Source organism: Macaca nemestrina, chromosome 16, assembly GCF_043159975.1.
Source record: "Macaca nemestrina isolate mMacNem1 chromosome 16, mMacNem.hap1, whole genome shotgun sequence".
NCBI classification, from domain to species: Eukaryota; Metazoa; Chordata; class Mammalia; order Primates; family Cercopithecidae; genus Macaca; species Macaca nemestrina.
The window spans coordinates 67,194,846-67,221,584 of record NC_092140.1 but is presented as its reverse complement, the minus strand read 5'-3'; the positions used below and the strand labels follow the sequence as shown (position 1 = coordinate 67,221,584).

The 26,739-nt window shown below is 39.7% G+C and overlaps 1 long non-coding RNA gene across 2 annotated transcripts in view; it reads right to left on the bottom strand.

Annotated features, from left to right (window-relative positions):
* Nucleotides 1-26,739, bottom strand: part of LOC105485580 (uncharacterized) — a 242,176-nt gene that overhangs the window by 53,922 nt on the left and 161,515 nt on the right. The window contains exon 4 of one of the 2 annotated variants that reach the window (XR_011614756.1): nucleotides 1,257-1,333. The exons of the other annotated variant lie outside the window; for it this stretch is intronic. This is a non-coding gene — a long non-coding RNA (uncharacterized lncRNA). Of the gene's footprint in view, nucleotides 1-1,256; nucleotides 1,334-26,739 lie in introns of those variants that run through there. 2 annotated transcript variants of the gene reach the window in all.

The following is a 26,739-nucleotide window of genomic DNA, read 5'->3' as shown; positions in this document are numbered from 1 at the left end:
TCTTACTTAGTGATGTGCCTTGGCACAAACTCAAGGGGAGTACTGTGCCAGCCAGCCTCTGGAAAAAAGGCAGACAACACTACCTCCCACTTTTGTGAGTAATGCTGGGGAGCACGCCGCTGCTTCCAACCTGCCCATCTCAATTGTGGTGACAAAGCACCAGGCCAAGAGGCAGCTCCCTGGGTAGTCGAGTCTATATTATTTCAGATTTTAAATACTGAAAGCAAGACAGAAAGCCCTTCTCTCAGATCAGAGAGTGGGAAGTATAATTTGAAATAGATTAAGCTCACTTATCTAGGGGACATTTAAAGATCCATAAGCCCTTCCTTTTATACTTCTGATACACAATTGACCTAACAAAACACCTTTAGACACTCCTAAATTATATACCTTTAAAAAATCTTTTTCCCAGATATATAATATTTGCTTCACAAAACGATGAAACGACAATTTGCCCCGGCCTTCTATTTTCCTTTTTTTCAATCCTTAAAAGCCTGTTTCATTTCTATTGCAGGATTGTGTCCAGGTATAGACAGAGGCCCTTTGTAACTGGTTAAAAGCTACAGAAAAGCTCTATTGAAACAAAATGCTGCTCATATCCCCATCCATGCCAGGAGGAATAAATCACACAAAAGCACCTAAAGAAAACTGTTTTATAGTTACTACTATGTTACATTAGCTGACAAGGGAGAAATGATTACATTTACGGATTTTTTTTTTCCTTTTATAGAGACAGAATCTATATGTAGTTGAAGAATTGTGTATTATCACTACTGGAATTTAAATTCAGCTAACGAGAGCTAATGGCAAAAGGAGGACTTCTTGCAAAACTGCTTCATCTTGGTCCTTAGATGAGCCATAAAACTAGGTTGCTTTGCTTCCCTTTAGGGCCACAACACTGATTCTGCAAATGTATTTCAAGATTCCATTATTGCATCAATAAAAATATTAAAACATGCATCTCTTAAAACATGCATCCTAGGCTAGTTATGGAATTGGAAGCTATTAATACAAAACTACCATTATAAAATGAATACCTTATATTTGCCTAGTATAGGTACCTCTGTGCTCAGAGCACAGTCACATGCATAATCCCACTTACTTCTGGGAACTCTAGGAGGTAGACTGTGGTCAGTCTTTCCATCATGTAGCTAAAGCAACTAAACAAGACATAATTATTCTCAATGCTGAAATTTATGTCCACTATTGATCAAAACTGAAAACCCTGACTTGAGAGAGAGAGAGAGTGAGAGAGCACTATTCAATTCTATTACTTACTAGCTGTATGGTCCTGGGCAAATGACCAAACTTCTCTGAACTTCAGTTGCCTCAGCTGAAAAATAAAGAAAAGAATACCTACCTCATAAGAATGATGTCACGGTTAAATAATTTTTTAACTTGACATTAAAAATGATGTATATTGATTGAATCACTAATTTAGCAAATATTTTAGTGTTTTGGTAGTTGAGAAGAATGATAAAGATCTAAAAACAGCAAGCAATGTAACTGTACTATTTAAGTTACCATGCTGGCCTTACAGACTAGAAGGATGGCAGACATTTAAGTAAACCATTACAATGTAATTTTATATTAAGGAAAGCAGGCCAAGGCAATCATGTATAATTATGAAGATTTTACACTATACAATCCAGGAGGCAATATTTATGTCACAGTGTATGTGAGAGAAAACACAGTTGGAGTTATATAATCCATGACCTTAGAAGCCATGGACACCAGCCCTTCTGGTAACAAAGGTGAATAAAGGTTTCATACAGGTGACATTTAGTTTAGTTCATTCCAGAAAAGGGAAAAAGTCCATGAGAATGAATGAAATGAATATGGAATTGCAAGATTACCATTGCCATATTGTATGGAAGGTATATATGATAGAAAAATTATATTCAAAAGATAAAATGCTGGGAGGCTGAGACGGGCAGATTACTTCAGCTCAGGAGTTCAAGAGCAGCCTAGGCAACATGGCAGAACCCTGTCTCTACCAAAAAAATAAAAATACAAGAATTAGCCAGGCATGGTGCCATGTGCTTGTGGTCCCAGCTACTCAGGAGGCTGAGGTGGGAGGATCACTTGAGCCCAGGAGGTCGAGGTTGCAGTGAACCAAGATTGCGCCACTGCACTCCAGCCCAGGTGACACAGTGAGTCCCTGTCTCAAAAAAAGAAAAAGAGAAGATAAAGAGACCCCATGGTAAAGGGCCTTATAAATCATGCTAAATCATTTGTACTTTATTCTCAAAACGATAAAGTGCTTCGGAGGAAATATGTGGTTGCTCCCTCAGCACACCGCCTCTACTTCCCACCAGCCTCCATTTTCCACTGGGAGATTTACATGGTTCTAGGAAATCATAAACAGTATAAACCTAAACACCCCAAAATCAAGCCTTACCTTAAGTTCCCCTGTATTGAGATCTTCAATTATGTGAATGTTATGAGCTGAATTGTTTCTCAAAAAAACTCATATGTTGAATCATTAACCCCCAGTAGCTCAGAATGTGACTGTATTTGGAGACAGGATCCTTAAATAAGTGATTAAGCTACAATGAGGCTGTTAGAGGCGGCCCTAGTCCATTTCAATTGGTGACCATGTGAGGATACCACCATCCACAAGTCAAAGAGAGAGACCTCAGTAAAAACCAAACCTGCTGACTCCTTGACTTCCAGCGTCCAGAACTGTGAGAAAACAAATTTCTGTTGTTTAAGCCACCCAATCTGTGGTATTCTGTTATGGCAGCGCTAACAAACTAGTGAGTAAGCCAGTACAATTCTATTTATTATTTAAGCCAGTTTGGGATTTATTTTTTGTTACTTCCTATTAAAATATTTTTAACTGATGCAGGTTTCAATAAAAGACTCTAAGCAAAGGAATGACATAATTGTACGTACAATTTAGAAAAATATTACTGACAACGAATGGTTGGAAGAGGCCAGAAATCAGCAGAATAGTCTTATTGAATTCTGCTTATAAATATTAACTAAGTGTTTGTATTTCTGAAGCACTGTGGTCAGTGCTAAGAAGACAACAATAAACAAGATAAGCATGTTTCTTGCCCTCATGAAGCTTAAGTTCTAATGAAACATAAAGATAAGTAGTCTATGTAACTGACACCCCTGAAGTACATTTTCACAAACTACAATGTGAATGGTGCCCTGGATAAGAAATATAATGGAGAAAACCCTCATACATTGTTGACGGGAATATAAATTAGTACAACAACTATGGAGAACAGTTTGGAGGTTCCTCAAAAAACTAAAAATAGCACTACCATATGATCCAGCGTCCCACTGCTGGGTATATACCCAAAAGAAAGGAAATCAGAATTTTGAAGAGATATTTGCACTTCCATGATTGTTACAGCATTGTTCACAATAGCTAAGATTTGGAAGCAACTTAAGTGTCCATCAACAGATGCATGGATCAAGAAAATGTGGTACATATACACAATGGAGTACTATTCAGCCATAAAAAAAGAATGAGATCCTGTCAATTGCAACAACATGGATGAAACTGGAGATCACGATGTTAAGTGGAAAAAGCTGCACACAGAAAGACAAACATCACATGATCTCACTTATTTGTGGGATCCAAAAATAAAAATAATTGAACTCATGTACATAGAATGGTTAGTAGAGGCTGGGAAAGATAGTGGGTGGGTGGGATGAGAGGTAAGGATGATTAATGAATAAAAAAAAGTTAGAAAGAATGAATAAGACCTACTATTTGATAGCACAACAGGGTGACTATAGTCAGTAATAACTTAATTATACATTTAAAATAAACTGAAAGAGTGTAATTGAATTACTTATAACACAAAGGATAAATGCACAAAGGGATGGATACTCCATTCTCCATGATGTGCTTATTTCACATTCCATGCCTGTATCAAACATATCATGTACCCCATACATTATACACCTACTGTGTACCCACAAAAATTAAAAATTTAAAAATTTAAAGAAATATATAATGGGTGTTATGAACTGAATGTTTATCTCTCCCCTCAAAATTCGTATGTTTGGACCCCAACCCTTAATGTAATTGTACTTGAAGATAGAGTCATTATGGAGGTAATTAAGGTTAAATGAGATCATAAGGGTGGGTCCTGATCTTATAATATTAGTGTCTTTATAAGAGGCACTAGAGAACTTACTCTGTTTCCACCATGTAAGAACACTGCAAGAAAGTGGCCATCTACAAGCCAGGGAGAAAATCTTCATCAGAAACCATCCCTGTTGGACCTTGATCTGGCATTTCTAGCCTTCAGAACTGTGAGAAAATAAATTTCTGCTCTGTAAGCCACCTGGTCTATGGTATTTTTTAATGGCAGCCCAGGCAGACTAATACAATGGGAAAATTGCAGAGTGTTATAGGAGCACCTAATCCAATCTTAGGGGTTCATAGAAGGCGTCCTAAGAGAAAAATGAAATGTAATATTAGCTACAAAAATGAGTGTTATCAGGACAAAGAGAGAATTGGTGAAGGGGGTAGGGAAAGTTGTTGAATGAAAATGGTTTCCCAGACAAAGAGAAGAGCTCATGTGAAAGAGAGCAAGACACATTTACAGTCCATACTGAATGGGTCATAAAGCTGGGGGACACCGTCTATGAAAAGATTAGCAGAGGCAGAGTCACAAAGAGTCTTTTATAAACCTTAGTAGAGAGTTTGTATTTTACCCTGACATCAATACAAGTGCTAAAATATTCCTAAAATATTAAAATTAATAACTGAAATTATTTGTTCCCTGTAAAATAATTTGCAAACAGTCTGGAAAGAAATTTTCACTTTTGCAGCTTTTCAAACATTTGCTCAGCACCACATGGTTGGCACTCAGTGACATTTGTTTAATAAATGACTGGTTTAGGCCTTTTCTGAGGATATTATGATTCACATCTTACCATCACAGTGATTCCAAATCGGAGGTTTTTTAAATGATCTCTTATGGACATGTTAAGACAGACTTTCTCTGTAGCAATCCTGGTAGTAATTCTACCCTAGAACCTAGGTTTCCATCTAGATTGCCTCTTAAGACTCAGTCCTTGCATCTGTTACCCTCAGATTAGCTAACACAGAGCTGGACTTGTGAAGATTGGGTTTAAATCATCCACTCTGACTCAAGAACAATTCTGCGTATTCTGGTAGTTCCTACAAACTGCTGATCCTTGGATGGGTATCAGCACTGCAGTTTTACATTTTTCATCCTTCCGGAAAACAATAGCTAAACATCAGAGCATGAAACAATGTTTTGTTCAGGGGTCTGTCAAGCGTGTCAGGTCAAAATCTCTGTTTGGCCTTCAAATTGTTTTGTGAGATCCCATAATAGCATTGCACCACATTTGGTCCTCAGGAAAACAGACTTGGAAAACAAGAGTTGATGGACCCTGACAGCCAGTTTCTGAGGTTTGTCCTTCCAGCCAGCCAGTCATGGGAGAGCGTTACACTTTGATCTCAAGATCTTTGCCCTGCCTCCCAAGTCCTCCCACAGCACTACACATTCACATCTGTTTAGAGCCCACTGCTTGCTGGACATACTTTAGTCTCAGCTTTTGAGGAAGATGGCTAGCTCTTAGAAATCTTTTAGATCTCTTAGAAACACTTTTGTATACTCTTCATTTATTTTGTGTATATCTAGTGCACAGGAAAAAACTTGGTGTGATAAAATTAAGAACTGCAGCTATGGAATGAGTAATACCGTAATCCAAACCTAAGACTGACAAAGTAAGCAAATCCCCAGCCTCAATCTGGCACCATTACTGATTGCAGCTGGCAGCAAGAAGTCATTTGGAGGAGAGATGCTTTTGTGATCAATAACCTTTGAACATCTTATATACAAATACCAGGCTTGGAACTAAATAAGAGGCTTTCTGAGAAAGCAACCCTTCCAAATTGCTTCAGCAATAGAACTGTGTTTGCTATAGTTTGAATGTGTCCTCCCCAAAGCAGCAGTGTTGGAAGGTGTGTTACCAAAACACCAGGGGTTTGGTCTACATCCTAATGCTTGCTGCACAGAAAGCCAATCACTGAGAGAAGGAGTATTACCAGGGAAGAAAGTTTTAATTGGGTGCTGCACCCAAGGAGATGGGAGATGAGTCTCAAATTCATCTCCTCATCTCCCTTACCAACTAAAATCAAGGGTTTATATAGCAGGAAATAAATTTAATTACATGCAGGAAAACAGGAATTAAGGAGGGATAAGAAAGAGGAGTTGATCAACAGGAAGCAGGTGGTTGGTTAGGCAATCATGATGGGTGAGAGGTCTGGTGTCTCATTGTTTAGATGCATAATCTGGTAAGTTTCAGTTCTTTGATACTATCTTGGAGGACTGATGGTTAACCAATGAGTTTCCTGAGAAAGGAACTCAGATAAGACAAGTGTAACTTTCTCAAGATTCAAGACTAGGAGGGTCAGTTCCTATGTTTATTCAAAAGAAACCATAAGTATCAGTTCTATGGGAGTTCTAAGGGACAATTGGGCCAGTTTTACCTGGAGCCTAAAAGGGGGTGTTTAGATCATGAGGGCTCCAACTTCATGAATAATTTAATTCCAATTATAAAAATAGCTTGTGGCTCTGAGTTTGAGCTTTCTCTCTATCTCATCCTCTTACCTTCTGCCATGGAATGACACAGAAAAAAAAAAAAAAAAAAAAACCCTTACCAGATGTTGGCATCTTAATATTGGACTTCCCAGCCTCCAAAACTGTGAGAGAGAAATTTATTTTCTTTATAAATTATGTAGTCTGTGGTATTCTGTTACAGCAATGCAAAATAAATGAAGACACTGTTATTCAAGCTAAAACTCTGGAGGAAGATCAAGAGTTTAGGTCTTCCTGAGACTTGGCAGAGTTTTGGGGTTTTTTGTTTGTTTGTTTGTTTGTTTTCAAAGAGAGTATAGTTCTAAAGGACCAATTCACTTGAATTCTTTTTTTTTTTCCAACTTTTATTTTAGGTTCACGATTATATGTACAGGTATGTTATATAGGTTAACTTGTGTCATGGGGTTTGTTGTGCAGATTATTTCATCACTCAGGTACTTATACCCAATAATTATTTTTTCTGCTCCTCTCCCTCCTTCTACCCTCTGTCCTCAAGTAGGCCCTAGTGTTGTTGTTCCCTTCTTTGTGTCCATGTGTTCTCATAATTTAGCTCCCACTTATAAGTGAGAACATGAAGTATTTGGTTTTCTGTTTCTGTATTAGCTTGCTATGACCTCCAGCTCCATCCATGTTCCCACAAAAGACATAATCTTTCTTTTCTATGGTTGCATAGTATTCCATGGTGTGTATGTACCACATTTTCTTTTTCCAGTCTATCATTGATGGGCTTTTGGGTTGTTTCCATGTCTGTGCTATTGAACAGTGCTGCAATGAACATTCACGTGCATGTGTCTTTATGGTAGAATGATTTATAGTCCTCTGGGTATATACCCAGTAATGGGATTGCTGGGGTGAATGGTAGTTCTGTTTACAACTCTTTGAGAAATCGCCACACTGCTTTCCACAATGGTTGAACTAATTTATATTCCCATCAACAGTATGTAAGCATTCCCTTTTATTTGCAATCTTGCCAAGATCCACTATTTTCTGCCTTTTTAATAATAGCCATTCTGAGAGCGGTGTGAGATGGTACCTCATTGTGGTTTTCATTTGCATTTCTCTAATGATCAGTGATGTTGAACTTATTTCATATGCTTGTTGGCCACATGTATGTCTTCCTTTGAATGTTTATTTATGTCCCTTGCCCACTTTTTAATGGGATTATTTCTTGTAAACTTGTTTATTTATAGTGCTGGATATTAGACCTTTGTCAAATATATAGCTTGCAAATATTTTCTCCCATTCTGTAGGTTGCCTGTTTTCAGACCTCTATTTGCATAAAAATTGGACATCTTTAGTGGCTTTGACTAAGTCATCGGATCTACTTCATACAGAAGTAATCTTGAATGCCTACCCTGCCAGAATAGCTCTTATCATTTCTAGCATTCTCTCCACTAGTATCCTGGCTGGTACTCCTCTTTCCTGTAGATCAGCTTTCAGCCCTCTGCTACCAACTAATAATAATGAAGTCTTTACTAATCGCCTCTCCATTCCTACCCTTGTCTGCTTGTTTGTCTTGAGTTAGGTTCATGGGGAAACCGATTCTGAGAAAGATTTGCATGCAGAATTACTGGGGAATGTAGTTAGGATCCACACATCCAAGGGACTGAAGAAAGCAGGTTTGGAGTAGAAGAAATTGAACTGAGGTGTAGTCACAACAGAGGCCAATTGTACAGGGCCTTCTGAAGCTAACATATTTATTCATTGTTTCCAAATTAAGGCAATGTGGCCAGGACTTTATATTCCCAAATCAACAGATTACTGGCAAAGGCTGCTCTAGGAAAAGGTTATAACCTTGAGGACAAGGCAGCTCCAGCAGGCAGAGGGCAATTTCTGGAGAGAGGCTTAGCTGTGAGCCCTCAGCAGCAACACTCCCAGAATCTAGGGAATAGGGGTCTTGAACCAGAAGACGAATGTGAGCAGTGCCCCAGAGAACCTTTCATATCCTCTCACCCCAATAATGTCAGGAAGAGTTTAGAGTGATGTAACCACCTTTTCTCCGCTCTCCATTTGGTTCAACATCCTTCTGTCATTCCTCCTTGCTGGCAAATTCCAGCAATGCGTTAGGGTCATACCCTGAGGGGACTCCTGCTTCTGCTCCTCCAAAAGTGTCATGCAAAGGCAAGCAGCTTAGGCCTAGGGTCTGGTGGTTTTAAATTGTGTATGTTTTGATAGACTTAAATACATTTTGTAATATATATTTCTTTTTAATCTTTTTTTTTTTTTTTTTTTTTTTTTTTTTTTTTTTTGAGGCGGAGTCTGGCTCTGTCGCCCAGGCTGGAGTGCAGTGGCGCGATCTCGGCTCACTGCAAGCTCCACCTCCCGGGTTCACGCCATTCTCCTGCCTCAGCCTCCCGAGTAGCTGGGACTACAGGTGCCCACAACTGCGCCCGGCTAATTTTTTTGTATTTTTAGTAGAGACGGGGTTTCACCGTGGTCTCGATCTCCTGACCTTGTGATCTGCCCGCCTCGGCCTCCCAAAGTGCTGGGATTACAGGCATGAGCCACCGCGCCCGGCCACATTTTGTAATATTTTTAGAGGGAATTTTTAATACTCATTTCTAATTTCTCTTGCTAGCTTTTAATTGCAAATGCACAGTATTTCAGTTACATTGGGGTGAGATCAATTTTTGTCCACCATCCAAGAAGGCTTACAGCCATTGTTTCTATGAGAAAATGTATATTGAGTTCCAAACACTAAGCTCAAAAGAAGTTCTGGAACAGTGCCCGGGTGAGGACTGCCACACAGGTAATGGCTAAAATGAGCACGTTACAATTGTCAAACTCTTCAAACACATACAGAGAGAGTAAAAGCCCATTAGGAGCTGAAGTTGCTTTTTAACTGTGCCTTGCTTAAACTGATGCCTTAAGGCCAAAATATTGTTCTCATCAATTTGTTCCCAACAAATAAATCCAGTACCGCATACTCCAAAACAAGGTAGGCTGTTTCAAAAGATCACACATTTTAATGGAATCACACTTCATTTCTGGAACAAGCACATCTTGCCAAGCAGCTCAGCTGTCATTACAAACAGGATCTAGTCACTGCTCCCTCTATCCCTAGCATTATCCCTGTTTTACTGAAAAGGAAGCTGGCACGAGGTGCTTAAGTGACTTTAGCCACAAACTAGGGATCAGGACTGCAGCAGCTGGTGAAAGCACAGTCTTCCATAGCCTTCACACAGGTTCCTGGCTCCTTGCCCCAGCCTGGATTTCCTCCCAGCTGCAGGGCCTGAAATGTCCCTTTAAGTCTCCTTGGCTCCCTTCACCTGTGAAACAAGCTGAAAACAGCCTTTCCCAGGAAGATTCAGTGTTCATTCACTAATCAAAGAAGCAAAACCCACCACCCCTCCAGGGGGACACAGAACTCAACACAGTTTCTGAGGAGGGCCTTATTTTCCACCCCAAAGGGGGTCAGAATTTCTCAAGTTTGAGCCTCTCTTATTCTTTTGACAGCAATATTAAAAATCGCCCCAGCTCTCCCCTGGCATAGCTGTACCACAAAGTAAAGCCCAGTGTAGGGGATATGCCCAGTGCAATAATGCTGGCTAAATAAGCACAGTTCATTACCTCCCAACAGTCAAGGAGTTTAAAATCCGTCAATTCATCCCACGTGAGGGAGATTATGTGATTTACATGTTAAAGTGCCCCTGTGGTTTGATTTGCATAGCAAAGACTTTGGGGGCCTGGAAACAAAGCATCAGTGTGCATGACAAGAGTACTATTAGCATAGTGCGTTCAGATTTTCAGACAGCCTGGCCAGGCAAACAATCCCGCACCTTCGCCACAAGCGTGGAGTTTATAGGATTTGACAATTTTTCATCCACAGTCAGGAAAGAGGTTAGGGAGTTGGGGTATGGAATGAGGTTTACTAGAAATGCTGTCTTCTTAAGTACAATAATTAATCTTTCCTTAAAAGATTTCCCTCCTCCTATCACTTTTTTTTACTTCTTCTTATATTCATTTCAAGGCAGAAATATTCTACCTGATAATTCTGGAAAAGCCCAGTCACAGCCATTTCTGAATGCTGGAAACTCAGGCAGTAGCTCCATCATTATCAGCCCACCCTCTGTGTAACCACACACACAGACACACACATACACACCACTGTAACCTTACTAATACCTCCTGGGACGCATTAAGATCTCCCAACTAGAGCACTTTGGGTGCTCAAACTATTGGGTGGCGTCTGGCAAAATTACAAAATTAGTTGAACCCGGCTGGGCGCGGTGGCTCATGCCTGTAATCCCAGCACTTTGGGAAGCCGAGGCAGGCGGATCACAAGGTCATAAGATTGAGACCATCCTGGCTAACACAGCGAAACCCCATCTCTACTAAAAATACAAAAAAAAAAAAAAAAATTAGCCAGGCATGGTGGCAGGCGCCTGTAGTCCCAGCTACTTGGGATGCCAAGGTAGGAGAAAGGTGCAAACCCAGGAGGTGGAGCTTGCTGTGAGCCGAGATCGCGCCACTGCACTCCAGCCTGGGCAACAGAGCAAGACTCCATTAAAAAAAAAAAAAAAAAATTGGTTGAGCCCTTCCAGCTCTCTTCTGAATGGTTCTTCTGGCTATTTCTCTCACTCCTCTTGATTAACTTACAGGGGAGATGAACCTAACATGAGCCTCAAGGAGCTGATGAGGTTGCAGGTCTTGCTTCTTATTGTGGGAAGTCAGGTGTCCAGCCTCAGGTGTCCAGGCTAGAGAAGGGAGGTTAATGGATGAGCACAGAATCAGAGCAAATAGTGTCCTCAGGGGCCCTTCTATTAGTCTCTACTTGCAGGTTGAAAACCCAAGAGATGGTTGGTGAGAGAAAAAGTAGGTTTGATCAGAGAGCCAGCAAACAGAGAAGATGGTGAACATGTGTTCTAAAGTACCATCTTAAATTTGTCAATTTACCACAGGGGTTTTAAAGGAAAACTTGATATGGGAGGCATGTGGGAGTGGTGCAGGGTGTGGGGTCTGTGTGTCTTGTTCCAATGGCTATCTCGGGTGAGAGATAGACATAGTTGGCATTATGTTGACTATGGCCCAATGGTCATGTACTAATTGTTCATGAGTCCTGCTAAGCGGGAGGATTCTGCAATCTGGGCTCTGTGCCTGGTTTATTTCAAGATTAGCCTCTGGAATTTCTTAAGCAAGAACACAGTTAGATAATCCTGCATTGCCAGAAGGGAGTATCTAGAAAGAGAAGAAATAAAGGGGTGAGAGTGGAGGGAAGAAAGACAAATAGTGGTTGATTAAAATATGTTTTTAAAACTAAGGTCCCTGTTTACAAATCAAGGGCACTGGGATGAATTGCTCTTCCACCATCATCAACTCCCTTGATTCCTCAAATGCCTATGATCGCTGAGGGTTTATGGTTATAAAAATGAATGAAACAGTGTTCTTGCCATCAAGGAACTCCCAGGCTAGTAGGGGAAACAAAGATGTAATGTAGTGTGTTTAGTGCTACAATAGTGATATGGTTTAGCTGTGTCCCCACCTAGATTTATGTAACAAATCTCACCTTGAATTGTAATAATCCCCATGTGTCAAGGGTGGGACCAGGTGGAGATAATTGAATCATGGGGATGGTTTCCCCCATACCAGTAGTTCTCATGGTAGTGAATAAGTCTCACAAGATCTGATGGTTTTATAAATGGGAGTTTCCCTGCACAAGCTCTCTTGCCTGTTGCCATGTGAGACGTAGCTTTGCTCTTCCTTCGTCTTTTGCTACGACTGTGAGGCCTCCTCAGCTATGTTGAACTGTGAGTCCATTAAACCTCTTTTCTTTGTAAATTACCCAATCTCAGGTATGTCTTTATTAGCAGCATGAGAACAGACTAATACAAACAGTGTGCTGAGAGAATAAAGAAGGAGCACTAAGCCAGCAACCAGCCGAATGAGAGCAGGAGAGAGCATCTCAGGGGAGGAGATGCCTAAGCCAGGACCAAAGGATCTATAGGGGAAAAAATGAAGTTGATCATCCTTGTGCTAAATAGGACTGCATAGGGCCACCTTAACCAATTCTTACACATTGGTTTTGACTCTTTGCAGATACTTATCATTTCCTCCTTCATCCCTACTCCTCCCCCACAACAATTAGTTACTTCAGTTAAGTTATAATTGACCAGGTAAAGGCTTTTTGAGAAACACAGTGGCTCTCAAACACATCCTGGTTTTTTCCTGATTATTTGGCCCCACTGATATGACTCTATTCTGAGATCACGTATTCCTCTCAATCCACTTTCCCCTAAAGCTACTCTCCCTGCAACATACATACATACATACACACACACACACACACACACACACACACACCCCAAAATGTATTTAGCTTGTATCCATTTTATCATTCATTCATGTAACACTTATGTAACAGCACTGGTTAGGAAGCTTGGAGAGCTGGATTTAAGTCAGACAAAGAGTCTCTCCTTGACCAAACTAATCAGGCTCCTCTTAACTTTTTCTTCAATAGGACCTTTTAGGCTTTGGTGTTAGTTTCTGCATTGTTCAACTTTAACAAGAATCTTACTAGGTCACTTTAGCCAGAAGCTCCCATCCTTAGTATCTGATCACCTTTGATGTCTGATCAGGTTCTTCCTCCTGCATCATCCCTCAGATGATGGATGATCACCCTGGCCTGCCTTCAGCAAGAATCCTATCAGGTCAATTTTGGTAGAATTCCCTCTCCCTTACATCTGTTATTTCCTCTTAGTAATTTTCCATCCACTGACCCCCACCTCGCACCTCCTTCGCTATAAATTCCCATTTTTCCTTGTGTTTAAAGTTGAGCCCAGACTCTCTCCCCTCCCGCAAAATCTTATTTCAGTGGTCCCCATACCTATCGTGGTGGTCCTGAATAAAGTCTGCCTTAGAATTCTTTAACAAGTGTTGTGAATAATATTTTTAAACCAATGTAGACTTGGTTATCTGGGCAAGTCACTTAATTCCTCTGCAATCCAGTTTTTTCTAAGAAGGAAGAGAAAACCTCTAATATTTCTTCCAACCCTAATGTAAGAGAAATTAACAGGGTAGTCTAGTGCACAGTAATGTCAGACAAACTGAACCACAGGAATGAGGAAGCTGAAGGCCAAGGTGAAAGTCCCAGAAACCCGACTTTATGTGCTTAGTCACCTGTCACTTTAAGAGTTTGTCACTTAAAAGCCAGTTTCTAAGTCTTTAGAAGAAGGATATCAACAAATATATCTCAGGGCTGTTGTGAGAGTTAAATATAGTGCTCTATGTGAAAAGCTCTCTGCAAATTATAAATGCAACACACTGTTACTAATGTGTTAACTCAGATGAGATTGAAATTCCAAGTACTAACAGCACGATACGGTGGAACATTCCTTTAATCTATTGATTTTCACTGTGGAGGTGGGAGAGATTTTGCCACCAGGAGTTCTTTGGCAATGTCTGGGAACATTTTTGATTGTCACAACTGAGGGAAGGAGAGAGGTACTACTGGCATCTACTGGATAACAGCCAGAGATGCTGCTAAATGTCCTACAAGGCTCAGGACAGCTCCTCACGACAAAGAATTATCCTACTCAATAGTAAACCTAATACCCAAAAACCATCCTATGTCATGGCTCTCTGTTTTCCTGAGGAAAAAGACAGGTCCAGACAGTATGGACCACCAATACTAAGACTCCATGAATACCTAGACTCCCAAGAAAGTCCTATGGCTCTGTGACAAAGCTCCAGCCGAAAACATTTCCTTCAGAGATTTTACCACCAAGTTCTTGGCTACAGGGATTTGGATGGAGGCTGTCCTGTGACCAAAAATTTCCATAAATGGATGTGAAGAAAGATCACAGAGCATGCTAGTAACACTAGAAAATTTGTGCTCTTTTTTTTTTTTTGTTAGGACTAGGGGAGGAAATCCAAATCACTAAAACACTCATTGTGTATAATTAGGCAATGGGAGTTATAGTGTATGAAGAGTAACATGATGCATCATTCATACTGTGGGGTTGAACTCATTGATTCTGTATGTATTCCATTCTCAAGCACAGAGAAAGCATGTAGTTACAGAAATCATTCTTTCTGAAAATCTACTAATCTAAAGGTCTGCTAGTTGGACTAGGCATGGTGACTCACTCCTGTAACCCAATGTTTTAGGAGGCTGAGGCAGGAGGATGGCTTGAGGCCAGGAGTTTGAGACCAGCCTGGGCAACATAGTGAGATCCAGTCTCCACAAAAAAATTAAAAAAAAAAATAGTTGGGCATGGTAGTCACACTGCAGTCCTAGTCACTCAGGAGGCTGAGGCAGGTGGATCACTTGAGCCCAGGAGTTTGGGGTTGCAATTGGACCACTACACTCTAGCCTGGTCTACAGAAAGAGACCCAAAGGTCAAGTAGGTCCCAATGTAAGGGGTCAAAATGTCTGCTATATTGCTATATGTCCTTTAGTTTTTGTTTTTCTGGATTTTGTTTATCTGTTTGTTTTTTAGAGACAGAGTCTTGCTCTGTCACCCAGGCTGAAGGGCAGTGCATGACCATGGCTTACTGCAGCCTCAAACTCCTATATTTCCCAAGCTGGTTTCAAACTCCTGGACACAAGTGATCCTCCTACCTTGGCTCCCAAACTGTTGGAATTACAGGTATGAGCCACACACCTGGCATGTAATAGAAATTCCTTTTAGTTACTGCTTTTAAAAATATTTGATCACAGGCCAGGCGCAGTGGCTCACGCCTGTAATCCCAGCCCTTTGGGAGGCTGAGGCGGGCAGATCACAAGGTCAGAAGATCGAGACCATCCTGGCTAACATGGTGAAACCCCGTCTCTGCTAAAAAAATACAAAAAATTAGCCAGGTGTGGTGGCGGGTGCCTGTAGTCCCAGTTACTCGGGAGGCTGAGGCAGGAGAATGCCATAAACCCGGGAGGCAGAGGTTGCAGTGAGCCGAGGCTGCGCCACTGCACTCCAGCCTGGATGACAGAGTGAGACTCCGTCTCAAAGAAAGAAAGAAAAAAATAATATATATATATAAAAAATATATATATATATATATATTCAGTTTCCAACTTGTTCAACACCTCACACGGAGAAAAATAATTTCTGAAATAAAAAATAAATATTGCCTTTTTTTTAAAAGAAAATTAAAAATGGAGAAAATCCCTTAAAACATATTATATTATTTATCACCATACTCCCACGAGGAGGATGTTATAACAAATGAGGGAACAAAATCACAAGGAATAAGAAAACTTTGAAGGTAGGATTAGAGTTCACCACCTTTAAACTGTTGAAATTCACGCCGTAAATTCTGACAATGCAACAGTTGCCCCCTCTACACTTTCTTCTTAAACCTGAAGTTTTCCTATTCCGTGTTAGGCCAATTTGTTCTCTAAAGGGCCTTTTGAATAGCAGTGACTTAGTAGGTGATTATATTCCAATGCTTGACCATTTTGTCTTGATTTGTCATGTTCGTATCAGATTTCCAGCCTTGAGCCTGGTGTTAAGGTCTGTGAATCCTGACATCTCTGACCCGAGCTGAGAGTTCTTTCCTTTACCCTCTTGAAATGTTAGTAGGGGCACTGGCACTGACTCTCTCCGCTGAGATAAGAGCCTGGCAGTGAAATAGCGCAGTGGAGGTGAAACCCTTGTAAAACACAGAGCTAAGGCATAATAGTTTTAAGGTGAACAGAGGTCACTGCTCCTGAGAGCTCAGCGAGGTGGCACTGATAACACCTACAGAAACCCTGGTTTTGTAGTGCACTGGTAATTGTAGTCTCTTTGTGAAGAAATCACTGATTAAGGTTTATGCAGATAACATTCCAGATTTTTCCTGTGTCTGAGTATAAGCTTGGTACTTTTGAAACTGGCATGAAATCTGTCAAGTCACCAGGGTGCCATTTTTGAAATTACTACTACAATGAACTAAGTGGCACCTCACAGGATTTACCCCATGTTCAAAAATTGTTCTTCTAATTAAAGGATAAAACCATTTGATAAACTCCTAGGAGTAATATAGGTTTTAGGCGAACCCAACTATTTCGGGCCTGCTTTTGTCCAAGTCCTTCCCCCTAGGACCCTAAATGAACTCTGAAAATTTTTAATTAATAGGTTTTTTTTGTCAGAAGTCCTTAAAAGGTATTATTCTCCTTCCATCTCTGAAAATGCACGCACACACGCACACTTTGTAGAGTTCACTTTAAAGCTTTCTGGTTAAGGACGATCCCAGCTTCAAAAAGGGCTTGAAAGGGGTTTGAGGCAGTGAGAGTAAAAGAGAGAGGAGCAACACAGGAGGTGCCATCTCAAAACCTATAGATCATTTGTATTTAGGATGTGAGCTGTAGGTTTAGACAGGAGTGGCTAACGGCAGAAGGAAGGAATACTTATTTTCTAAAGACTTGTATATATTTAATATGGAGGACAGTTCTTTCAGTAGTTGCCTGGATTAGAGAATGTTAAGCAAATGACCAAAATAAGTGGCCAAGTTAGGGGCACCTAACTTGGGTGACATTGCTTGCATGCTTGGCCTAGAAGAGCCTCAAAGCTTTCTAGGATATCAATCCTCTAGAATAACAAAGGACTAAAGGGGAAAAAGTCATCTGACTGACAACTGTGTATTCAGAAATATTCCCAGGGGCTATGCATGCTTCAAGAAGTATAGACTAAACATTTGTTCTTTCACATAATGAGGAAATTGAGCCAGTCACACTGTCAGAGCAGCTGTGACCAAGGAAGTTCACCAAGACCTGGGCAAGCACTTACAAGATCCTCAGGCAATGTGCGTGCTGTCTGTTAAAAAGCAAGGAGTTTGGGAAGACAGATGCACACATCTCCACAGTGTTTGTCTCAGGATGGAAAGGAAACAGTGTCTCTGTGACAACGGCAGCTCAGAACACATTGCCTCACTCTTGCTTGGGTTTTGTTGACAATAATTGCCAATATGCCATTTGACACAAAAGCACTTTAAAATTGAATTAAACAAGGCTAATAAACATAAAAAAGGCAAGGAGGTGTATAATTACTTCTGTTCTCTTTACTAGTATCTTCTTCTACATAGTTCCCTTTGTTTCTGAAACCTCAAATTTTCATATGGATCAGAACACAGTTTTTGTGGGGGTTTTTTCTTTTTTTTTATTGTTAACTAAAGAATCCATTTAGGGGGCTGTAGGGCAAGGGGAGGGAGAACATTAGAACAAATCCCTAATGCGTGCGGAGCTTAAAACCTAGATGATGGGTTGATAGGTGCAGAAAACCACCATGGCACATGCATACCTATGTAACAAACCTGCATGTTCTGACGTGTATCCAGGAACTTAAATTTTTTTAAAAAGAGAATCCATTTAAAGATAAATATTCTGAGATATGCTTAGTTTCCCCAGTTTCCACCCTGAAATGAAGTCGACGTTACACTTAGAGTCTCCTGCTGAAATGTTTAAGGTCAAACAATGTTTAATAAATCGTCAGTCTTATCTGAGAAAAGTCACCCCTCTACCCGTCTTTCCATTTACTACATTTTTCTATATGAGGAATGCCATATCTGAACAATCCATTTAAAAAATAAACAAAACTCTGTGGGTGGCTGATCTTAGATTGTGCCCAAGGTTCATCTTTGTATCTGCCCTAATCTGTGTTGTCTTCCAGTCACAATGCTTTGCCAGCCCTTGAATGTAAGTCACTCACATGGGAAACAGAAAGTCCATCTTTCAATTGTCCCAGAAGGTTCTTTTTCAACATGAATGTTTCTGTGAGTTATTTATATCCCGTTGACTGTAACCCTATTACCTCGATTGGGAACAGATGTTGGTATGTTGTGAAAAACTAATATTCATCTCAAAAATTTCATTTAGATCATTGTACATGAACACCCAGAGATAAATGCAGGGCTGAGGTAATAGGATACAAGACCATGAAAAAATTCAGAAATAGCTTACTTTTGCTATGTGCTTTATCTTCTGAAAGTAGAAGCAACACACCTTGCCAAAAATTGATTGGGAATTAATTAGAAAATTCCATGACCTAAATCAAATGATAAATTATGAGAAAATAATTTTTTTCCATACCCTGCAAGATTGTACTTCCCTGTTAATATCTGTTTTATTATACAGTGTTGCTATGGTTTGCATGTTCCCCCGCAAAGTTCGAGAGGTGGAAACTTAATTCCCAGTGAAACAGGGTTGAGTGGTACAACTTGTCAGAGGTGATTAGGTCATCAAGGCTCTGCCCCCACTGAATGGATTAACACCCTTATTAGGAGAGTAGGTTTGTCATCACAAGTTGGTTGTTATAAAAGCAAGTTTGACCCTCTCTTGCTCTTTCTGGCCTGCATTTGCTCTTTTGCCCTTCCACCTGTGCTATAGGATGATGCAACAAGAAGGCCCTCTTCAGATGTGGGATCCTTGACCTTGGACTTTCCAGCCTCCAAAATTGTAAGAAAAAAAATCTCTTTTATTTATGAATTACCCAGTCTGAAGTATTCTGTTACAGTAACACAAAACCGACGAATGCACTTGTTATATACTTTCTTAATGACTCTCCAAACTAATCAACATCATTTATTTTATATGCATTTTTAGTTCAAGTCTACTTATAAAGACACATACAGTCTTTGATATACTGCCCAATAGTAACTAACAAAACCAAATGCTTTGTGAAGTTAACCAAATAAAGGGTAGATTTTAAGGTTAAAATTAAAATGAATAATAATGCCTACCACATTTTGGCCACCGTGGAGAGATTGTCGAAGGGTTCCAGGACCAGTGCTATGCTATCAGACTGTGATATTAGTTGTTCACCAAAGGCCATTCATTATTCAAGGCCAGGAAAGATTAATGAGGCCACAAAAGGAGCAGGGTATGACCTTATCCAAAAAAGGTGTTTGAATCTAAGTATCAAAAACATGAATGGCATTAGTTGTAAGACATCTGACAAGAGGAATTTTAAAACAAGCTTTAGTATGAAGGGTCCTCAGGAGAGGCCAAAGATGAGCATTGGTTATCCTGAACAGGAGCCATTTGCTCCCAGAAACTCAGTAATATACCTCCAACCAACCACTGGTAAGACTCCAGCTGGTTTACTCCACCACCATCTTGATGTTTGAACTCTAAAAAAAAAAAAAAGAAATATTTTGAAGGTCAAGCATGGTAGCACATGCCTGCAATCCCAGCTACTAGGGAGACTGAGGCAGGAGGATCATTTGAGGTTAGGAGTTTGAGACCAGCCTAGGCAACATAGCCAGACCCTGTCTCAAATAAATAAATAAATAAGATTTTGATCTTAGAATAAGTATAAAATCATCAAAGAGAAACTATTTATTACCAGGATTGCCCCAGTTTCACCATGCTGTAATCAGTATGAGGTAGTGATAATTCAAAGACTGAAGGTATTTTTCCTCACCTGCTGTTGGTAGGGACTTTTCCAGTAAAAAATACCCATGAAGAACATAGCTATCAGAGCCATACTTTTGTGGCACAGAATTAAATCATAGAAGTTAATTTTTTTAGAATTAAAAAGGGACCTAAGATATCTGATACAACTTCCTTGTTTTACAGATAAAAAATAAACTTGGAGAAGCCGGATGTTTTCTCAAACGACACACAGCAAGTTAATGGGAGGTTGGTAAGTTTGAGGTGGGGAGCTCTGAAATTGTGTTATCTAAATATGTGTCCCATCTTCACTATTGGGTGACTGTGTTACCATACGCATGTTCCTTACTTTATCTGGGTTTCAATTTCTTTATCTGAAAAATAGCTGCGATAATGAAAACAAATGCAGTAAAACATTAGTGTAAGCAGAGACTCATTAAAACATACAAATACTGTATTAGTCCATTTTCACACTTCTATAAAGACATACCCAAGAATGGGTAATTTATAAAGAAAAGAGATTTAATTGACCCAAAGTTCCACATGACTGGGGAGGCCCCAGGAAACTTACAATCATAGTGGAAGGGGAAGCACACACATCTTACATGGCAGCAGACAAGAGAGCATGTGAAAGACACAAAGAGGGAAGAGCCCCTTAGAAAACCTCAGATCTCATGAGAATTCATTCACTATCATGAGAACAGCAAGGGGGACTGCCCCCAAATCCAATCACTTCCCACCAGGTCGCTCCCTAAACACCTGGGGATTACAATTCAACATGAGATTTGGGTGGGGACACAAAGCCTAAACATATCAAACACTAAATTATTTATTTTTAACCTAAGATGTATACAGTTGACCCTTGAACAATGTGAGGTTAGGGGCACCAATTCCCCGACTCAGTTGAAAATCTTCATATAACTTTTGACTCCCCCAAACATAACTATTAATAGCCTACTGTTGACTAGAAGTTTTGCTGATAACATAAACAATTAACATGCATTGTGTATGTTATATTTATTATATACTATATTATTAAAATTAAGTAAGCTAGAGAAAATCAAATATTAAGAAAATCATAGGGAAGAGAAATATTTTTACTATTTATTAAGTGGAAATGGATCATCATAAAGGACTTCATCATCATTGTCTTCACATTGAATAGAAATGAGGAGGAGGAGTAAGAGGAAGGTTTGGTCTTGCTGTCTCAGGGGTGGCAGAAGCAGAGTTGATGGAGGAGGTAGAAGGGGAAGCAAGAGAGGGAGTCATACTTGGTGTAATTTTTATTGAAAACAGCCCATGTATAAGTGAACCCTGTGCAGTTCAAATGCATGTTGTTCAAGGGTCAGCTGTGTGTTGTTGGTGTGTGTGTGTATGTGCATATAATTTACCCATTTTCATGTAGAATCAAGGCCCTTTCTTTGAGTATGGGTCCTCTGATGTTGTTTCCATTCATCTTTCCTTTTTTGTTTTTTTGAGACGGAGTTTCACTCTTATTGCCCAGGCTGGAGTGAAATGGTGTAATCTCGGCTCACCTCAACCTCCGCCTCCTGGGTTCAAGGGATTCTCCTGCCTCAGCCTCCCGAGTAGCTGGAATTACAGGTATGCACTACCACACCCAGCTAATTTTGTATTTTTTTAAAATAGAGACGGGGTTTCTCCATGTTGGTCAGGCTGGTCTCGAACTCCCGACCTTATCTACCTGCATTGACCTCTCAAAGTGCTGGGATTACAGATGTGAGCCACCATGCCTGGCTTCCATTCTTTTTTCTTCATATAAACCATACCCATAAGCTTCCATCCCTTTAATTTGCAGAAATAAATACAATTATGAGTCACTCTAAATACAGCATTCTTTTAGATTTTTATAATTTCCCATTTTGTAGTTGTTGTTTCACATTGTCTTTGTCTATTGAGGCTACTATAACAAAATATCATAAACAAGGTAGCTTATAAATGACAGAGATTTATTTCTCATAGTTCTAGAAGCTGAGAAATCTGAGACCAAGAAGGCACCATCAGATTCTATGCCTAATGAGGGCCATTCCCTGGTTCATAGATGCTGCCTTCTGGCTTTGTCCTCATGTAGTATGAGAGGCTGGGCTGCTCTCTGGGGCCTCTTTTATAAGGGTGCTAATCCCATTCATGAGGATTCTCTTCCATGACATAAACACATCCCAAAGGCCCCATATCCTAACACCAGCACATTGGTGATTAGGTTTCCATATATGAATTTTGAAGGGACACAAACATTTGGACCAAAGCACACTTCTACCTAATTCAACAGCATTAAAAACACAAATTATATTAATTGAATCCTTCCAATATAGTTAACTTAGATTTTACAAAAGCAATCTTTATTCTATTAAAGTTCTTATTTCGTTGAATTTTGTTATATTTAGTGAAAATATGCAATTGCATTCATAAGTGCAACTGATATAATCAAATTGGGTCCAAACACCCCCGACTCTCTTGACAACATCCATCTCAACTTGCAGGAGCAAAAGTGATCAGCTTCCTGGAGGTGGGCCCGCTCCCTGGAGCTGTCAGGGTGCTATAAGTATGTCAGTGTGCTTTACAGACAGAATGAAGAAAGCCAAGTCATCTTTTAAATTCAAGTGGTTAAGGAAGTTTCTACTGAAAGTTTCTAGAACAATGCCAACATATATAAAGCACTGAACAAATGTTAGCTATTAATATACAAGTTTAGAACTCATTTCTCCTGACTTCTCGTCAGGAAATAAATAGACATTTGTAGATTGATACTGTTCTTTGTTCTATGTTCCTTTTGTGCATTGATATTCACAATTAACTTCTACCTCCTATTAACTACATTCATAAAAAATTATCAGTGATTAAATTATATACCCTGTGTTTGCTGCAACAGTAAAGACTGGGAATCAATTCTGGAATCTTGCTGGTCTCCATGATATAAGAAAAAATATTTTTATTTTTTAGATAGTTGATTTCTTTTTTCTCAAAATTAAAATGCATGTGTTTAAAAGTAAAATACCATATTACACTGATCCTAAGATGCACATTTTTTTCACATTTTAGTATCTTTGAAATCTGAATGCCTTCTTACTGTCTATGACATCTTATAATTGCAGTGGACCAGGTGGCAATCATAACACAGTGACACTGTCTGCACATTTACACTTCTAAAAAGTACCAACATCAAAATTCAGAAGTGACAGCAACTTGGAAAAAAAAAAACCCACAGAATCAATAGTGTATCACTCTTTGGAGGAATACTGGATCACCAATGATCTCAATAGCACAGAGAACACTATTGTATGGAAAAATACAAGCACCGACAACACTGAGTTGAAGTAATTCAGGAGAATTTGACATTTTAGAAATACTTTATCCAATTCATTTCACTTATATTTTTAGTTTTCATTTATGCACAGGAATTATGCATGATTAAAAAATACTAATCCAAATAAATAGAAAAGAGCCCTTTCATTAATATTATATAAAGACTGCAATGATTTCCGATAATAGTGGAGTAACTGGTACCAAAGTAGTGCTCCTGTCATAAACAAGCAGTAGGTCAAATATATGAGGCAACTGTGTTGAAACAGTGGACCACAAGCAGTACAAGAATGTGATCCCTGAGAAGAGGAACTCAGGATGTGAGTCTCACAACTGCCCAGTTGTCTGACTCGGGACAAATTCCTGACTAGTGAGCAGTGAGTTGCTGTGCAAGCAGATGGTGCTAGTCCATCCCAACTGAGGAGGCAGAGATCGCAGCAGGAGCAGATGAAGCAACTGGAATCTACAGGGCAGGACTGCAGAGGAGGAAGCTGCACAGAGAGGAGACTCCAAAAGTTTGGAATGGGTCTTGTGCTAATGGCTGTGCTATGCATGGTCAGAGTGAGATTAAGAAGCTGCTTCAGGATGCAACATTGGAAAGAGATTAGTGGTCAAGCTCTGCTTGTAAAAATGTTGTTAACACCTCGGATATCCTCCAGAGACACAAAAAAGGCTGCATCTTAGAAGTAAGGGCTGTGCCCTATTCCATGCCCACCCAACAAAGTCGAAAACAAAACCCCAGCAAGATCTGTAGGAAGACAGAGTTCAGAGGCTTAGTCCCACCAGGTTAGAGAGGTCTGGAAAACACCTTGGCTTTTCCAAATATCTGCCCTAACAAAGTATATCACTAAGCCTACAGTTACACAATGCAAGACGATCAGACAATCATTGAACTGCAGACTGGCAGTTTAAAACAAAAGAAGCCTCTCCAGATTTAAGGAGTTCCCAATCCCCAGGCCTCAGACGGGTACCAGGATCTGCTTGGACAACAGCTCACTGCACCTCTAGTCAGGAATTTGTCCCCAGTCAGACAGCTGGGCTCACATCCTGAGTTCCTTTTTCAAGGCTCACATTCTTGCACTGCTTGTGGTACAGTTTCATCCCCAAATCATCCCCCGCCACCCCTCGTCCATGGAAAAATTGTCTTCCACGAAACCAACCCCTGGTGCCAAAAAGCTTGGGGACTGCTGCCGATAACATGCAGCCAAAGCAATTTTGAAACCAAAAAACAAGCTAGAATAATTATACCATCTGATTTCGAGACTTACTACAAAGTGACAGTAATCACTTTCTGATACTGTGTCACACTGAGACAACGTGATAATGATGTAATGACAGACAAAATAGAGTCCAAAATACCTCCACGCATATATAGTCAATTGATTTTTGACAAAAGCCCCAAGGTAATGTGATAAAGAAACACATTCAGTTCATCAGATGGTGCTGAAACCACTAGATATCTGATGTGGAAGAAAATGAACTTTGATCTCTTTCTCACACCATACACAAAAATTAATTTTATATTCATCATATCCAAATTTAGAAATGAAAACAGTAAAATTCCCAGGAGAAAATATAGGCGAAAATCTTTGTAAACTTGATATAGCCAAAGATTTCTTAAACAGGATTGAAGAGGCACTAATCACAAAAGAAAAAAAAATGAGAAGTTGGACTTTATCAAAATGAAAATTCTCAGACAGGGCTAGGATTAGGATAAGGCAAACAAAGCCAGATTTGTGAAAGTACAGAGTCAGTCTTTATCTTTAACATTTGATATTTTTTCCATTGTAACTTGTTACATTAAATTTGATTGTTAAAATATTGCATTAAATTGTTATCTCTACGTTTCTCTACCCTAGAGTCTGTGAGACCTTCTGGCTCTGTTTCGGTTCTTTCTTCCTACACCGTAGCCTGAAAATGCTCTCTAATCAATAAACTGGAGCAGTCATAGGGCTCCCTTATTTGTGTTCCTTTTCTCAGGAATCACTGTTACATTGTACCTCTGGCACAGTAGCTAAATACCATTATTTCATAGGTGTTGTCCAGTTTTCCAGTTGTTTAAGGAAGGAGGGCACTTCTGGTCCCTGAACTTTACTATAACTGGAAGCAGAAGTACTTGCAAGAGTTTTGAAATGTATTTTTAAGTCTAATATTTATATCTTTAAAGCTTAGTGACTATGGCACACTTTGCCATGTAGTCAATTTATACTGGTTTAAAATACATGGCTATCAAAATTTTTCTAACAATTTTTTTTCTTTAATCTACATTAAACTTTTGCAAGTGGTCTAATGGCCATTTCTTTTATCATGCTGCTCTTTTTTTTAAAAAAAAAAAAAAGGTCCAAAATATTTGGCAATGACTTCTAAGTTTGCTATGTGAAATACATTGGAATGAAGTTATAAAATGTGCAAGCGTGTGACACATAACTATCTATAACATGATTCATGATTAAACACACTGGAAATGGCTAGCGTCCTTGAATGATAATGAAATTATTTCCATTCCATTGATTTATGGAGGGAGGTATATTTTCTTTGCACGAAGGAGACTAGAGAACTTTTGAGAGATTCAGTTTACTTGTTTCTGTTGCTACAGAAACCTTGAAAGATATTTTATCTGTACTTCTCAAGCCAGGAAAAAACTGTAAGGTCAAAGAGCTTAACTAGGCTCAGAGAGGGGAGGACAGTTGCCCTCAGACTGCAGGTCACTGACTTAGGATCAGGAGAGGGGGTGAAAAGGGGGAGCAGGATGAATGCAGGTTCAAGTGTGTAACTATGGAGTGGGGAACAAAGAAACCAGCCACAGTAAAAGTGTAACCCAACACCTACTTCTCTCCCTTAGTAGGCACTTGAATACTCTGTCTAGGGGAAGAGATTGTTTTCATTCTGTTGTGATCAGCAGCATACATTTACTAAGAGAGAACAATAATTGTATAACAAAAAATAATTTGTATTCATAAACTGTGTCCCTGGAGACGTAAGACATTATTTAGATTGGTTTAGATTAAGAAAATTATCTTCTTACTTCCCCTTACTGACCAAACATAGAACTATGTTGAGCATCCTGTAGCATTGCTGCAACACGTGTTTATGCGAAAGAAACTGCCTTTAGATGAGGTATAAAGAGGTCCACTCATTCTTAAAATGATTCTGTTCTCTTCTCCCTGCTGAAGCTGCCAGCCACCTGCCAATTGTGATGTACTTTATGACATGGACACAGGGAGCTAGACAAAGACCACCAATTAATTTCCTTCCCAACAAATGACAAAACATATCATGAAACAGAATCACTTAAACCAGTGGCCACTGGGTCTTGGCTTCTACCCCAGAAGCAACAGTCTTTTTCCTTTCTGATGACTGATTTAAACTTGGAAGGACTCAACTCCTGCACCCATGGCCACAGCTGTTTAAACTTGGTCTTTACAATGGGTTCCATGATAGAATGTGGATTTAGAAGAAAGGGTAGAGCTCATCTGATACAAACTTCCCAATTTACGGAAGAGCTCACCAACATCC